Raw genomic sequence first — 16,234 nt, forward strand, 5'->3', positions numbered from 1 at the left:
CTCCCCAAGAAACAAACCAAAAAGAGAAGCAAGGTGGAGAAGAAGGGCAAAAAGAAGGAAAGAAAAAAGAAAGGCAGGAATAGAGGGCAGAGAGAGGAAGGACGCTTTGGGTACTAGGGAAGATGAGATATCTCCCCCCTCCCCCGCCCACTCTTCACATAGGCTGTTTGCTATGGAGCCATCAGTGGGACTTGGTCTTCAGGATTGACTTGTGTTCCTTTGACTTGATCCGTGCCATATTTGGTCTCCTGTCCATGTTGCACCCATCTCTCTCGCAGACTCCCTGGATTCAGGCTTTTTTCTTTTTTTGTTCAGATCCCTACCAAATGCCTACAGTGCTTCCTGGAGGCAGACAGTTCTAGTGCCAGGGGTTCTGGGAGACTGACCTGCGTGCCTCCTGGGTCTTTCCAGGGCAATTTTGATGGGACAGTGAGTTCCGGTTTAGGTCTGGTCTGGTTGGCCCCGGTACAACAGTCACAGTAATGGCAGCACTGCCAGTGTCACCTGTGACATGGAGTCAGCTGCACGTGGAATGTGCCTGGAAGCTGTGCCATGGCACCTCATGGTTCTCCTAGTGTTGCTGTCCCCATATTCCTCAGCTGGTCCCCTCAATTCCTGCTCCACCCTTAGGGGACATGGTGACAGCTATGTGGTACAACCAGGAGTGGCAAGGAAGAGGGCGTGTTTCCTAATGAGGGCCCTGGTCAGGTGGTGCTCTTTAGGCCCAGTGTTTCAGGGGGCGTCCAGGCCAACAACCAGAAGTGCTCAGGAGCCTTGTGGTGAAGGAAATGAACATGGGTCCCTGTAATGCCAACTGTGCACCCCTGGCCCCTGAACTAGCGCCCTAGCTGCTATACTAAATTGTGATATGCATCAAAAGGCTTATTTTGTGATGTTGAAGGAGGCAGCCTTCATTTCCCCTTGCCAGTGAGAGAGGAAGCGTGTTTTTCTCTTGCCAGATGCTTCATCTTTCCCCCATCCTCCTAACACATACTTCATCTCCAAGGTCCCATCTTAACATTTCAGGAATTCCCCAGGACCATAAAATTCTGCCCTGGAGCTTACGCTCACAGGCAATGCACAATGCCTGAGGCAAGTGGCTGAAAGACAAACCAGTAACATCTTTACATCCTCTGTGAGCTTTGTCAATTGCTAAGAAATGTCAAGATCGAAATTTACACTTTTATCATTCAATGTTTTTATATTTGAAAATATTGAAGAACCCGGGAATGGTGAACTATCACAGAGACCCGCGCCTGCCACTTCTGCCTCCTCTGCATCACTGGGAATGGTGATAACTATGGACCAAACACTTAAAATCTGTCCTAGTCAAAGCAGAGTTTCTCTAGTGTAGCTGAATCTTTAGACATTTGGTGCTAGAGATTTTGTTGTAGTGGTATGAAGTGAAATAGAAAATCACCCACCCCATGGATAAAAAAGAACTTTATTTCCCAGAGGTATGTTTCAGAGGCAGATCTAGGTGTGAGGAAATGCAAACCAAGTAGAATGGATTCATCTTTTGGGACACCTGAGATAGTCTGATAGTTATTAACAGTCAATTACTGGTCTCAGCAAGGGACTGTTCTAGGGGTTATGGTCAAATGGGTCTTGGTCCTCTTTGACTGATTAGAAAAAAATTCTCAGCAAAAATCCATGCACCTCTCCTCCAATTTGATTTCATATGGACCGGGAGGTTGACCCATGCCTTGTAGGGTGTTGGACAGTGCTCACAACCTCTAGCCACTAAATACTGCTGTTATTACTGTCATTACCTACCACTCAGTTAAGACTATCCCAAATTTCTCCTGACATTATTGAATGTCCTTGGAGGAGAGGCATAATCATCATAAATTGAGAACCTTCAACTTAAAGCCTTTACCCTTTCTTTTCAATAAAATGCAAAATCTAAAGTTGTGTTCAATCCTGAAATAATGTAAGAATCAAAACCTGTTCAATTCAGTCTGGAGTATTTCTTGTCCAAGATTATGTGAAATGAAGTTCTATATGGAGTACTATCTGGGAAAGGCCAGAAACCACATTTTAAATCCCTGAGGAAACTGGCATATCAGACTCAAAGTGCTGTTGACCTTGATGAGTACTTATTTATAACGTCCTAGGCCTATGTCAAAGGACTTAAACTGATCCAGAAGCCTCTTGTCCATTTCCTGTGTAAGTTCTATTTAAAATTTTTGACCTAACAAATATTTCCTTCTTGATTTTTATTCTGCTTTGATCTTCTGTGATGCTTTGTTCTTTTGATTTTTTGTGTGGTTTCTTTGATCTTTTTATTTCCCTTTGTCTTGTCTCTACCCTACCATCAGTCATCTCCCATTGCTGATTAAACCTGGCTCTCATTTTCTTTCTTTCTTCTTCCTAACCTCCCAATCACCTTAAATATAGGCCCATAATCCCTTTTCTGTTAGTCCTAATTTTCCAACACTAACTTTAAAAACAGAATATTTTCATCATTCATTTGTTGGAAAAACTGAGGCCAGTTGATCTGAAGCTATGTTTTATTTTTTGGTTTTTTTTTGCTTTTTGGGTCACACCTGGCATGCACAGGGGTTACTCCTGGCTCTGCACTCAGGAATTACCCCTGGTGGTGCTCAGGGGACCATATGGGATGCTGGGAATCGAACCCGGGTCGGCCTCATGCAAGGCAAACACCCTAACTGCTGTGCTATTGCTCCAGCCCCCAATCTGAAGCTATTTCAGAGTCCTCCTTAATGCCCACAATGTGAACATATATACTTGATGCTGCGGAATGTTATTGTGCTTGTCATGGGAAATTGCATTAGATGCTAATGGCAGGGATGGGTAATAGATGGTTGATAGACTATGTTAGTGTTTAAAATCTGAAAAAAAAAATCAGAATTTCCAAATATTGTTTCCCAAGCATTGGCAAGATGTAACATTCATGTAATAAGTATTACATGCATGCATAACATCACTAATCACAGTAGTGATTAAATTATCATTGTGATAAAAGATCACAATAATCTTTTAAAATTTGTCCTTGTAGATTAGGTACTCACTAATTTTGGACAGTATGCATTGAAGAAGTATTGGGTAAGATTTGGTTCTTAGGTCCTTTAATAAATGTGTACCAGTTGCTGTGAAATCTCAAATAACTGATAAGCAATTAACTAGAGATATGTGCTTTATATGAATGAATGACAATTGATATTTACAAACCATGGAAAGATATTTTATTTACCCAGAAGTAAGGACAAGTCAAGCTTGCTAAAAGCATTTTCCACTTCAGAAGTTAAATAGACATTCTTCTGATAAGGGTGGACATATTTTTAAGACTAGGGAAGTTCTATTTCAACTGTCTTCTTTTTACAAATATATTTAACATTTATATGAAGTCCCATTTAAATAACAGATTTCTCTGTGGTATTTTTGTTTGTTTTTGGTCCACACCCAGCATAGAGAGATGGCACCTTTCTCTGGACAAGCCTCAAATATACAACATGATATTATTAACTGTTTTTGCCATGATGTACTTTTCAACTCTGGGAGTTATCTTATAACTAGAAGATAATAAGATGGAAAAAGAACCCCTTTTTCCATTTTTACTACCTCCATATCACCTTTTTCCCCTATAATGATCTTTTTATTGACTTCCTTTTGAATAGCTACAGCTTTTGTTGGAGAATTCTGTCAGTGTTTTGAAGAATTTCTTTTAAATCATTGCAGTTAATTTTTCTTGACTCCTCTGCCTATTTTTATCCTCCTCCCCAAATCTCCTCCCCAACTTTTTATGAGAGTGTTTCTGCATCTATTTTATAAAGAAGATAAAATGGTTAAGTGATTTACTTTATATCTGTTCTATAGGGAAAGAAGATAAAGTTAAAATGGCTAAGTGATTTGTTTGAGATTTCCTAGGAAGATCTGAAAGAGGGAATTATGAATAGATATTGGTACATTATTTTTTCATGAATGAGTGTCCATTTTCACACCTTCTAGAGAGCATCATATAAAATAGTGAAGTGATACAGACTGTGCTGCTTAAGGGGATTGAGAGGCAGGTATTTCTCATGTGAGAACCATGAAGGCAGGTACAAGATGAACTTCTAATCACTGGTACTGTTGACTGAGACATTCCCTATTGTTATTGCAGAGTTTTCAGACAATTGCTTGGAAAGCAGGAAAACAGAAGGCAGCAGTGGGAATGAATGAGGGGATCGGAAGATATAATTATACAAGATCCCTCTAAGTCCTTTCTTAATTGAAAATTATACTATTCTGTGCCTCTCTTCTTTCCAAGCCTTTGGAATGACTCTTTGTAGGTTGGAAGGAGTTAGCAGATTATTGAGTTAATAAATTTAACTCCTGATAAAAGGGCAAGGGTACTTTTTTAAATGTTTGTTCAGGAACACTCAGATTTTAGAAGTTGTTTGTCTGTTAGGATATATAAAGGAAGTGTTTTCAGGACTTTATAATCAGGGTGGTATACAAAGAGATGAAAAGAGAACTCAAGTGCGTTCAGGCATTTTTTTTTTCAGAAATTCAGTAAATGATAGCTTGCATTTATTTTCAGATTTTTTAAAAATAGGAGCCATATCCAGAAGTACTTTGTGTGGGGCATGTGGTGTTAAGGATTAAGCTCTGGTTTCTCATATGCCTGGCATGTGCTCCACCCCTTTGAGACATTCCCAAGGTTATTTTTGAGAATTGAATGCTCAGCTGTTTGAATTTCAGAAAGTTGTCCTGTTCAATAGGAAGGACTGAAGAAGAAAAGATGATACTTGAGAAAAGGTTTCTGACAGTTGTGTGATTGGCAATGCTAAATGCACATTTCTCTCTAGTCCAAGGACAGAGGACAAATATGAGCTCACATTGTTAGCATATGGAATTGGTAATCTTACTTCCTGCAGCAATCCCCATAATTTTATATATAATTATATCACTCCAGTGAAGCGATAGCACAGTGGGTAGGGTGTTTACCTTGCACTGGCTGACCCGGGTTTGATTCCTCTGTCCCTCTCTGAGAGCCCGGCAAACTATCAAAAGTATCCCACCCACATGGCAGAGCCTGGAAAGCTACCCGTGGCATATTCGATATGCCAAAAACAATAACAAGTCTCACAATGGAGACGTTACTGGTGCCCACTCAAGCAAATTGATGAGCAACAGGATGATAGTGATATAGTCATATCATTATATATAATGTACTTTTTTTTGTATTTATAGACACCACCTTTTTCAGTTTTTTCTTTTGGCTTGGGGCCACAGCTGGCAGTGTGCAGGACCTACTTCTAGATTCCGGCTCTGTGCTCAGGAATCTCTCCTGGTGAGGTAAGGGGTCCACTGGGATATTGGGAATTAAACCTGGGTCAGCCATGTGCAAGGCAGAGGCCTACCCACTATACCAACGCTCTGGTCCCAGAAATACCTTATGTTCATCTGTTGACATTTAAGGAAGAGAAAATCTTAGGGGTTAAAAGGCATATGATAAGAAATCAAAGATATAATGAAAGGATGGTTAAATAAGACCCCTAATCTTTATATGATACCTGTACTCTAGATCAGTGATTTTTTCATATAGTCTCGTTTTAGTCTTTAATAATTCTGCTCACACTTTATGAACAGGTGTGAAAATCATTGACTGCATAGCTTGCACAAGATTCTGCAGAAAGAAGTAGTGATCTAATTTAAGAGACAGTAAATAGAAGGGTTTTTTTTTTCTTTTTGGGTCACACCCGGCGATGCACAGGAGTCACTCCTGGCTCTGCACTCAGGAATTACCCCTGGCGGTGCTCAGGGGACCATATGGGATGCTGGGAATCGAACCCGGGTTGGCCGTGTGCAAGGCAAACGCCCTACCCACTGTACTATTGCTCCAGCTCCTACAAGTTTTTCATAGAGATAGTTCATTTATTTTTCTTTATAAAACTGATAGGAAGCTCTAAGTTGTAAGGCAGTTAGGGGCATATGTTTGATTGCCCAATATTCAACTCTAGCTTAGAAGTAATAACTATGTTTATTATTTTCATCCTCATTAATGTTTCCCTTTCATCTGTGCTCCTGTCTATTATCCCATATGAGAAAAATGTCTTATTCAGGAAGTCATGGTAATAGTGTAGAAAACAAATGAAAATGAACCTGGAAAATACATCTACTTGTTCTTGACAGGAAGAAAGTCAATAGAATTCTTCTTGGGATCTGGAGAAATTTATACTCTGTGATTGAGTCTAAAAATACTTTCCCTCTTCAAGAATCACCTATTTTTTTTAAAAAAAAAAACACAGTTTTTTTTATGCTATTCCTTCCTCATTTGAATCCTAACTATGTATTTGCCGTTCATCTTCAGAAAAATAGAGGAGATAGGTGGTAATACTTAGGAATTGTTTTTTCCCCTTAAACATTTAAAAATAAAACATATCTAGTACTTCATTGGCAAAAATTTAGTGACAAGAATAGAATTACCTTCTGGGTGTAATATTGCCTTTACAGATCTTTGTTCCATAGTTTTATATATTGGGCTTTCTTGTTTCCTTGGAAACCCAATTGTCGGCTTTGGTTGCTAAGGAGCAGTCTTTGCAGTACAAAGCAGAAGGAGCTGTGAGCCTGTTACCGAATGACTTCATTCTTGGCAGTGCCCTGCAGTGGGAATCTCAGTACATGTTCAAATGAGCCCTCCATCTTGATTTTCAGCTTGAAGGATTCAGTGGGTTTTTTTGACCTTCAGTTCCCTGGCAGTTCCATTTAGGGATAGGTGCTTAAGGGAAATGACGATTGTGTGGTATAAAAGTGATACCACCTATCAGAATATAAAAGTTCTCACTCTCTAACCAGTTCCTTGATATTGTTGACTTACTCAATAAGAGGGAATTTTTGCTGGGATTATTAGATACCAGATACAACACTCTTGTTTATGTCTAGCAAAGGAAGTCACAAAAAGGAAACAAAATTGTGCTCTCTTCCAATTTCAAGTTGTGCTCAATTCAGATATTGATGTGAGACTGTGTCTTATCTGCTGATATTCCAGTTGCAGATGCAGTACGTGTACTTGTACCACAAACAGATCATCAACTCTCCAAATTGTAGGCAGCCTTTTCTCTATTAGCATGCAACAAGATATTATGTTTCTTATAGAAATACATTACTAATGTGGCTTATGCATATTTTTGGCAATTTCTTCTTAAGCTATTTGAGATCATTGTGTCTGAGACATATCTGTCTGTCACGTTGCATGTACCTATTTCTTGGATGTTTACTCTGCAAGAACATCTGTGATGTATGAGCATTTGAGTCTGTAGTCACAGGATTCTTACTTTCAGGGTAGGTGCTAAATATGAGTGCAATTCATTTTCATAGCTCAGGTATAAATCATCTAGTCATTCTCCTCAGCTGTCACACCCAGAGGGCTTATTTGCGTTACCTGGGCAGTGATGGAATTGGTCATGAACTCATGCCTGATGCTTGGTTCTGAATGACATCATTATCTGAATTTATGCTGTCTTATTTACTATTGGAGATCTTTAAATGCAGGACAATTATTTTTGGAGTCCCAAATTGTTAAATAAAATGATTGTTCTTCTTTAAGCAGGTAGGTACCATCTCTGAGCCTCAGGATCATTATGAAATTCTGCAAATGATATTTCATAAGTTTATTGTCAGGCTAAGTGAGATAATGCACTATAGGGTTAATTATTAGGTTGGCAATAAGAAACCCCAAACAGAGTGTACAGGAGCTGGAGGGATGGTACAGTGGGTAAGGCTCTTGTCCTACATGTAGCTCACCTAGTTTTGATCCCTGGCACCACATGTGGTCCCCTGAGCTTTACCAGGAGTAATCCCTGAGAGCAGAGCTAAGAGTAAACTCCCAGCACCACTGGATGTGGCCCCCAAATGAAACAAATAATTGAAAAAATAAGTAAAGAAATTTAAAACTAATGTTCCTTTTCCAGAAAAAAGCAAATTTGTGTAATGAAGGATAGTAGATTAGAGGTTGTCTGAAGTAGGAGATTAGGAGTAGAAGATGACTGAGGACTGGCATGAGGAATCTTTCTGGAGTGTTGAAACTGTATTATAGTGATGGCTAAACATAAACATATATTTACTGAAAATCACTATACACCTGATATTGGTGAATTTTATGATAGATAAATTATACCTCAATAGAGCTGTTCTTAAGAGGTGGTAACAATAGATCTGTTATCTTTTACTGTTTCTTGTCAAATTATTTGTTGCTTAATTACAAGCTATTTCATTATAATTAAAGTGGAGATTAATTTATGAACAAATTTTAATGTATACTATAAAATAGGTATTTGAGAGGGTTACCTTTCTCCAAATATAGTAATTTCTAACAAGAACAATTAAGGTATTTAAAGTTGAATTAATGCTTAATTATTTAAAAAAATTTTTTAATTTGGTAGAGAAAAATACTTTCTCATATGGATGGATAAGTGGCTGTGTTTATGTGACTGATATCCAAGCAGTGGGAGATATTAACTGTTCTATAAGTGAAAATTAAATTGCACTTCATAGACTGTTTTGATGTACTGGCAATATTTTGGGTGATGTTCTTTAAGTTTTGGTGTTCTGGAATCCACATAATGATGAGCACTAATTATGAGATTTTATTATATGTATATAAACATATGTGTATATGTGTGTGCATGTGGTCAAATCCACATACATGTAAATATGAGCATATGTGGATGTCTATTCATGATACAACAGAATGCAATTATTCTTGGTGATTATTTTAGATTATACAGTTTCTAATTCTATACAAACCTTGAATTTTCATGACTATAAGAGGAACAAAATAATTACTTGGTTTTGTAACTGACTTGGACCAACCCCCTTTAAATGTTAAGAGTTGCTAGTTGCAGAATATATTACTGTAATTTTGCTCTGAGAAACAAGTTAATCTATTGAGTTGTATCTGCTTATTTAATTCAACCATTTAATGAGCACCTATTTTGTATAAGTGATTTTCTAGATGTTGGGAGTAGAGCTGTGAAGGAGTGGGGTTTCAGCCTTGCAGAGTTTGATGTCTCTGTTAGTCACACAAGTGAAGATGCCAAATCAGCAGCTGATTCAAGTTCAGGAAAGCGATCTGGGCAAACATAGAAATTAGGAAGACATTTGCATGTAGATAGTATTTTAAGCCCTGAAATGTAATGAGCTCACCAAGGAAGTGTCATTAGAGAGGAGATCTAAGGACTGATCTCAAAGTGGGAGCTCTAAAATGAGATCAGAGAAAAGAAAAAGGCATCTCAGAGAGAGTGGACTGAGAAAGAGAGACTGGTGGGGGACGTCAGCACAGTTGGGTTTTCTGAAGGCCCCTGGAGGACAGCACACATGGGGACAACCAAACATCTGGGCACGTGGTGATCCCTGATTCCTGACTATAGTAACCTGGAGGTCATTATTAGGCTGAGTGACCTAGTAGTCATTGGTGATGTACAGGTCTTTGGGGGAAAAATAGGAAGCTGGTACGATAAGTAGGATATGAAGATGTCTTTAGTCAGAGCTTTGAATCCAGGAATAAAAGTATTTGAGCTCTATGAACTGTTGTACATTTTATTTTCTCTATCATGTCTATTGTGATAGCACATCATCACTAGATTATTTTTGTTTTTGTTTGCAAGTTATAACAATAAAAATTCAAGTCATTGTGTTGTGAGTTAATTAATAAATACCCCCCTCCCTCCAAAAAAAGTGGATACTTCATGCCACTGAGACTGCACAGTTTCTGCTCTGTTCCATCTTAACTGTGGGCTGGGTAAAATCTTTTGTCTTTCTGATTGTGCTGGTTTTCTCATCTGTAAAATTGGTGTAAAAGCAACTCATAGAGTTGCTATGACATTGAAATGTAGTCTTGCATTAGAAAATGCTTATTCAGCACTAAACTTTTTTAAACTTTCCAAAAAAGCTTTATTGTTATTACAGCTGTTACTTTTCATTTTGATATGAAGTAACATGATGTAGTTGAAAGAATATGGATTTGGAGTTGGTCAGACTTGGGTTTCCAGTGTCTTTAGCACGTACTATGTGTTCATATTACTTAATATTAATTAATTACTTTCTTATATGTGAAACATATAAGAAATGTTATATGTTTCACATATAACATTTGTGAAACTGTTTCACAATGTTTCCAATGTTTCCAATGCCTTTAGCACGTACTATGTGTTCATATTACTTAATATTAATTAATTATTTTCTTATATGTGAAACATTGGTAATACTTATGAGTGTTTAATGATCTGTTTATAAAACCAACAATTTCTTATAATGTACCATGTAAATATTAATTTCATTCATTAATATGAGATTGTCCTTTAAATTCATATCTGCTATGATAGATTTGAGCTTGATATCTAGTAATGATAGTAAAGGCCCATGTCTTGCATGAGGTCAACCCAGTTTAAGGCTAAGTACCAACACTTAAGGGCCCCCCAAGTGTTCACCAGGAGTGTTCCAGAGCACAGAGCCAGAAGCAAGCCCTGAGTACAATCTGGTATGGCGCTCAAACCAAGAAATAAAGAAAAGAAAAAACTTAGCATACTTTTGCAATTTTGAAATGTCTAGATTATTATCATTATTGCTATTATTTTGATATGGGTGCCACATCCAGAGATGCCTAGGGCTTTCTCCTGACTCTGCTCAGGGATGACTTTTGGAAGTGCTTAGGGGACCATCTGTGATTCTGGGCATTGGACCTGGATTGGCCACGGATGTTTCATGTGATGCAAGTTGGAAGTCTGAAGAGAATAAAGGATCCAATGGCAAAGTGAGAAGACATATCATTATTTTTCATTAAATTTTTGGAGCAATAGCACAGCAGTAGGGCATTCGCCTTTTACGCAGCAGACCCATGTTCGATAACTCCACCCCTCTCAGAGAGCCCGGCAAGCTATAGAGAGTATCTTGCCCGAATGGCAGAGCCTGGCAAGCTACCCATGGTGTATTGGATATGCCAAAAACAGTAACAGTAAGTCTCACAATGAGAGACGTTACTGGTGCCTGCTCGAACAAGTCGATGAACAACGGGAAAATTTTTTGAAGTTGAAGGTGCTACGAAACAAAAAAAGAAATAAGGATTCTGTCACACATATGTGAAATTATGTAATAACTTATTTCCCAGAAGAACTGGCTCATTTGTTCCAATTCAGGACAAGGAGTCTCTTTTTCTCTTTTCTCTTTTGGCCAGGACACCTTAAGTTCCCTTAGTAAAGAAAAAGATGGTACATCACAACTGGTAAGCAACACGCATGTAGGGGATATCAGGTCAGCCAACAATGTGAGAAAATTCACTAATGAGAAAAATATGAGTGTAACTTTGTTTAATTAAAAGTCTAACTGACCTTATACAAATGTCCTGATTAACAAATTAAGTGACTTAAGTCACCTTTGAGCCATCTTCAAGGGTTTGCTGAACAAATATTCATGCTATAACAACTAGCTATTATTATTTTTATTGGTGTCTAGATCTTTTCAAAATTGGGAGATAGCTCGAAAGGTTGGAGTGCATACCTTGCTTTACCAAAGGCCCAGGATACACAGAATACACAGAACCAGTGCCTAGTTCCTCATGGCCACAATGGGGGAGATTCTGTGCCCTCAGTACTGCATCCCCAGACCCTGGCACTATACCAGTGGTTCCTACTGCCTCTGGTAAGAGCTAGGATTAGGTCACTTTAATAAGTTTTTGGACTAAAGATTTTTTTTCACTTTTTCAGATACTAAGTAACACATGTAGCATTGTAGCACTGTCCTCCAGTTGTTCATCGATTTGCGATGAACAAGCGGGCACCAGTAAAGACTCCATTGTGAGACTTGTTACTTTTTTGGCATATCGAATACGCCACAGGTAGCTTGCCAGGTTCTTCTGAGCAGGCGGGATACTCTCGGTAGCTTGCTGGGCTCTCCGAGAGGGAGAGAGGAATCGAACCTGGGTCGGCCACGTGCAGGGCAAATGCCCTACCCGCTGTGCTATCGCTCCAGTCCAAGTAACACATGTAAAAAAATTTTTAAACTTCTTTGGATACATGAAGATTTTTATTTTGTTTAATTATTTTATTGGGGTTTGGCCCACACCCAGTGATACTCAGGGAGAATTCCTAACTCTGTGCTCAGGGATCACTTCTGGCAGTGCTTGAGGGACCATTTGCAGTTCCAAAGGATTGAGCTCAAGTTGGCCATGTGCAAAGCAAGCATCTTACCTAATGGACTAATTTGCAAGACCTTGCAGTTCTTTTAAATAATTGGTTAGTGATGTATGCTTGTTTTTTCATTGGTTTTTTATAAAATTAAATTCTAATATGACTCAATGTTAGATTGTACTGTTACAGGTTAATACGGAACTGCTATAACAAGTTTTATTGTGACACTGCTCTGGATGTGAGAGGAAAGGCCATCCAAACAACATTGATGGTGTTATGACGCCACCACCAAGATCATGGAGGGGAAAGGTGGTGGGTTCAGGAGCAGGCTAGGCCAATCTCTTAGAAGAGTTGATATTGATAGATGGCAAGTACAGGAACGTGCATTTTAAGAGAAGGGAGAGATCAGTGGCACATGGAACTGGAAAGGGGAAGGTAATGTGAACTTGGTGAAGGTGAAGCAAAAGCCCTCTCTTGTCTCTTAGTGATTGAACATGTCTTTTTTTGTGATTTTTATACATTTTACTTTCATAAAGTAGTTCACAATAGTTCATTACAGAAAATATTCAAACACCCACCCAACCAGCAAACATCTTCCCACCACAATAAGAGGGAAGTGTGTAAAGGTTGTTGATTTCATTCTGGTGCCCTTTAAGCCCTAATATGAGAGAATACAAGCAAGTATGTTAAAATCAAACACATGTTGCTGCTTTAAGTACATCAGTGGGCTAGAGTATAAGAGGTCATGTGGCTGCAGATGTGGCTGCATGCTCCAGGAAATATCGTCACTCTCTTCCACGAGCTTTGTTTTATAGTCTCTGGATCTTGGCCGTTAATGAGATTACATGGTGCTGGGGGCAGTTTGTGGGTGTGACTGCCAAGCTACTGAAAAACTGGTGATCTGGGTGGAGGAGGCCCAGTCCTAATCCGAGCAGGCGTGGAGATCTCAGCCACGGGAACATGTCTTATGAGCACGCTTTGTTGCTTTCATGTGGCTTAATTCTTGGAGCCTCAGGATAAAAACCAAAATACGTTTTAACAGATTGTTTCATTAAAAAGTCATAGTTAGTGGTATATGATTGGTTTCTTCATTTCTATTCAATATTGGCAAAATTATTTAGCTTACTTTAAACAATTCATTATCATTTGGATTCAGGATTAGTATTGTGCTTTAGTGGTTTTTTTCTGTTTTTTTTTTTTTGGTTTGGTTTGATTTGTTTTGGGGCTACAACCAGCAGTGCTCAGATCATACTCTTGGATTTGCACTCAGAGATCACTCTTGGAGATGCTCAGGGAATCATATTGGGTACTGGGGATCAAACCCAGGTCAGTCATATGCAAGGCAAGTGCTAGTTAAATAGCCTCGAAGAGGTTTTTTTTAAAAAATAGCAGTTCCCTGATCTTTTCTTCCTCTAGCTTAGTACACTTTTAAATAATATATTTCCACATACCATGTTCTGAATTCTACTTTATTTATTTATTTATTTATTATGAGTTCAAAGACTTTTTATAAAAGTAACTTGAGAATATTGTTCAGTTTGCAAAAGTTAAAAGAGAGGTATTATAAAATTCATTCAAATTCACACAATAGATATAACTTCTGATAATATTTTGATGTACATAACTTTACCAAATCTTACAAAGATCACACACAAACATCTATCAAAATAAATATTACCAACATATAGAGCTGTATCTTATTTTCTTTGGAATTGCATCAAGAGTATATTTTCATTTTATTTCCATTTCTTTAAAATAATTTGAATATATTTGAAATATTTTACCTTTAATAATTAATTAATAATTATTAAACTAGTTATTTTGATTATTCAAATTTTTACCTACTATGTATCTTAATGATAATCTTTGTGTATAAATCTTTTAGGTCTCTATTTTTAAAATTTTTTTATTTTATTAAATCACCATGTGGAAAATTACAATGCTTTCAGGTTTAAGTCTCAGTTATACAATGCTGAAACGACCATCCCTTCACCAGTGCCCATATTCCACCACCAAAAAAAAAAAACAAAACACCAAAAACCCAGTATACCTCCCATCCCGCCCCCCCACCCCGAACTGATAAATTTCACTTTACTTTCTCTTTACTTTGGTTGCATTCAATATTTAAACAAAAACCTCACTATTATTGTTAGGAGTTCCCCACTAGAGTCAGACCTGTTGTGAAGAGATATGAGGTTTTGGATTTCTGTACTTTAGCAACTAAGTCCAGGGAGATTTCTTCCAGATATAGGATCATTACAAGCTTGTAAACCCTATCTGTGGTTGTCATAATATGGTGGTCACCATGCCCTTCACACCCAGCAAGGAAGAGGCGAGAGAGAGAAATACCTTTCCCCTCCTGGGCAGGCATGGGGCCGCGGCTTTGTTCTCAGTCTGGAGACATTCTGCAAGGAGCTGCTCATACCAAAAGTAGTTTAGCTGGCCTCTGGAGTCATGCTTGTGCAGCTGCGGAGAGGCCCAGGATCACATCTCGGCGGTGAGCGGGCCCTGAATTCTACTTTTTAAATAAATCTTTGTATTCGTTTGTTTTTTTCCCCCTCCTCCACTGGTGCTCACTCATTTTTCAGTACTGTTCAATTTCTTCTTCTGATCATTGGAAGTTAAGATTATCTCATGTGATAATTAAGATTAAGTTACTATGATGTAATTTGAAAACTGTGTGCATTGAAAGGAGTTTAAAATTACCTTAAAGTGATATTATGTTATTAAATGTTCACCTGTATTTCACATGGCTGCTTTGACTATATTATAGTCCCTTAAAGTGATATTAAATATTTTAAGTATTCTTCAGATAAGAGGTATACTTTTACGGTTGTTATTTTGGAAATATAAAGCACATATTATTTTCCCATTTATCTTGGCTTATCTTTACATTATCCTGGAGTTTTCAGTTTATTCAAATAGCCTAGTGTGTTTGAAAGACCATGAATTACGTAAAATCAATCGCTTGTGCTCTTGGGAAGAAAATTTGAAATATCCTGTTTTGAAACTAGTGAAATGAATTATGGGTTTTTTATGCATTTTGAAAAAAAATTCCAGAAGGTTATTGTGGGAACAAATTTTACTTGAATTATCGTTTTCAACTTTGTCATGAGTTCTCTTTGTAAAAGTTTCTTTGTTGGTTAAGTTAGCAACAATTAAACAGAGGTTTCTTGGGTAATAAATTATGATAATTTGAATAAAATCTTGTGCTATACTTATATTTAGACCCTCAGAAGTTTAAGATTAAGATTACAAAAAAAGGTAAAAGGGTTAATCATTGACCTGTAAAAACTGCATTTTGTATTTTATATAGAAGCCATTCAAAGCTGACCTTAAATTTTATTTAAAAAGGCTTTTATTCACTGAATACCATGCAATTTTCTTTATTGTAGCTTTGTGTTCAGAATTTAGTATTGACTTACATGACCTCTTATTCATAGCATGAGAACAAGACAGTGTAACCAGACAGAAGGATGTAATATCGAAAGCATTTTAACAATACACAGAAATTCCTCTTTGTGGTCCAGCCTGAAAATAGTGATATATGTCTCCCACAGGTCATCTACTGCCAAATTTTAGGAACAGTATGACACAGCCACAGTGAAATTGGCTCTTTTTTAAAAATATAACAATGCATTTCTAAGATCACAATATAAAATGCTAGAATTCAAAATGATGCATTTTTTATGTTCATCAGTTTGAGGCTATTTTGATTACATCTTTATTTAGAATTTTTTTCCTTTTTAACTGAAAAATGTGAACTCTTTTGTGTAAGTAAGTCATTTCCTTTTACTACCTAAAGTATTGTTCACCTAAAATGAATGTCATTGTATCTATGAAGTGTTGGACTGAAGAACAAAACTGATTTGTTTTCTCCTCCTCCTCCTCCTCCTCCTCCTCCTCCTCCTCCTCCTCCTCCTCTTCTTCTTCTTCTTCTTCTTCTTCTTCTTCTTCTTCTTCTTCTTCTTCTTCTTCTTCTTCTTCTTCTTCTTCTTCTTCTTCTTCTTCTTCTTCTTCTTCTCCTCCTCCTTCTCCTCCTCCTCCTCCTCCTCCTCCTCCTCCTCCTCCTCCTCCTCCTCCTCCTCCTCCTCCTCCTTCTT

The 16,234-nt window shown here is 37.7% G+C and overlaps 1 protein-coding gene across 4 annotated transcripts in view; it reads left to right on the forward strand.

The window, feature by feature from the left end:
* The window catches only part of DCLK1 (doublecortin like kinase 1), a 372,695-nt gene that overhangs the window by 56,926 nt on the left and 299,535 nt on the right, over window positions 1-16,234 (forward strand). The window lies entirely within an intron of this gene.

The sequence above is a fragment of the Sorex araneus genome, chromosome 1 (assembly GCF_027595985.1).
Source record: "Sorex araneus isolate mSorAra2 chromosome 1, mSorAra2.pri, whole genome shotgun sequence".
Classification (NCBI taxonomy): Eukaryota; Metazoa; Chordata; class Mammalia; order Eulipotyphla; family Soricidae; genus Sorex; species Sorex araneus.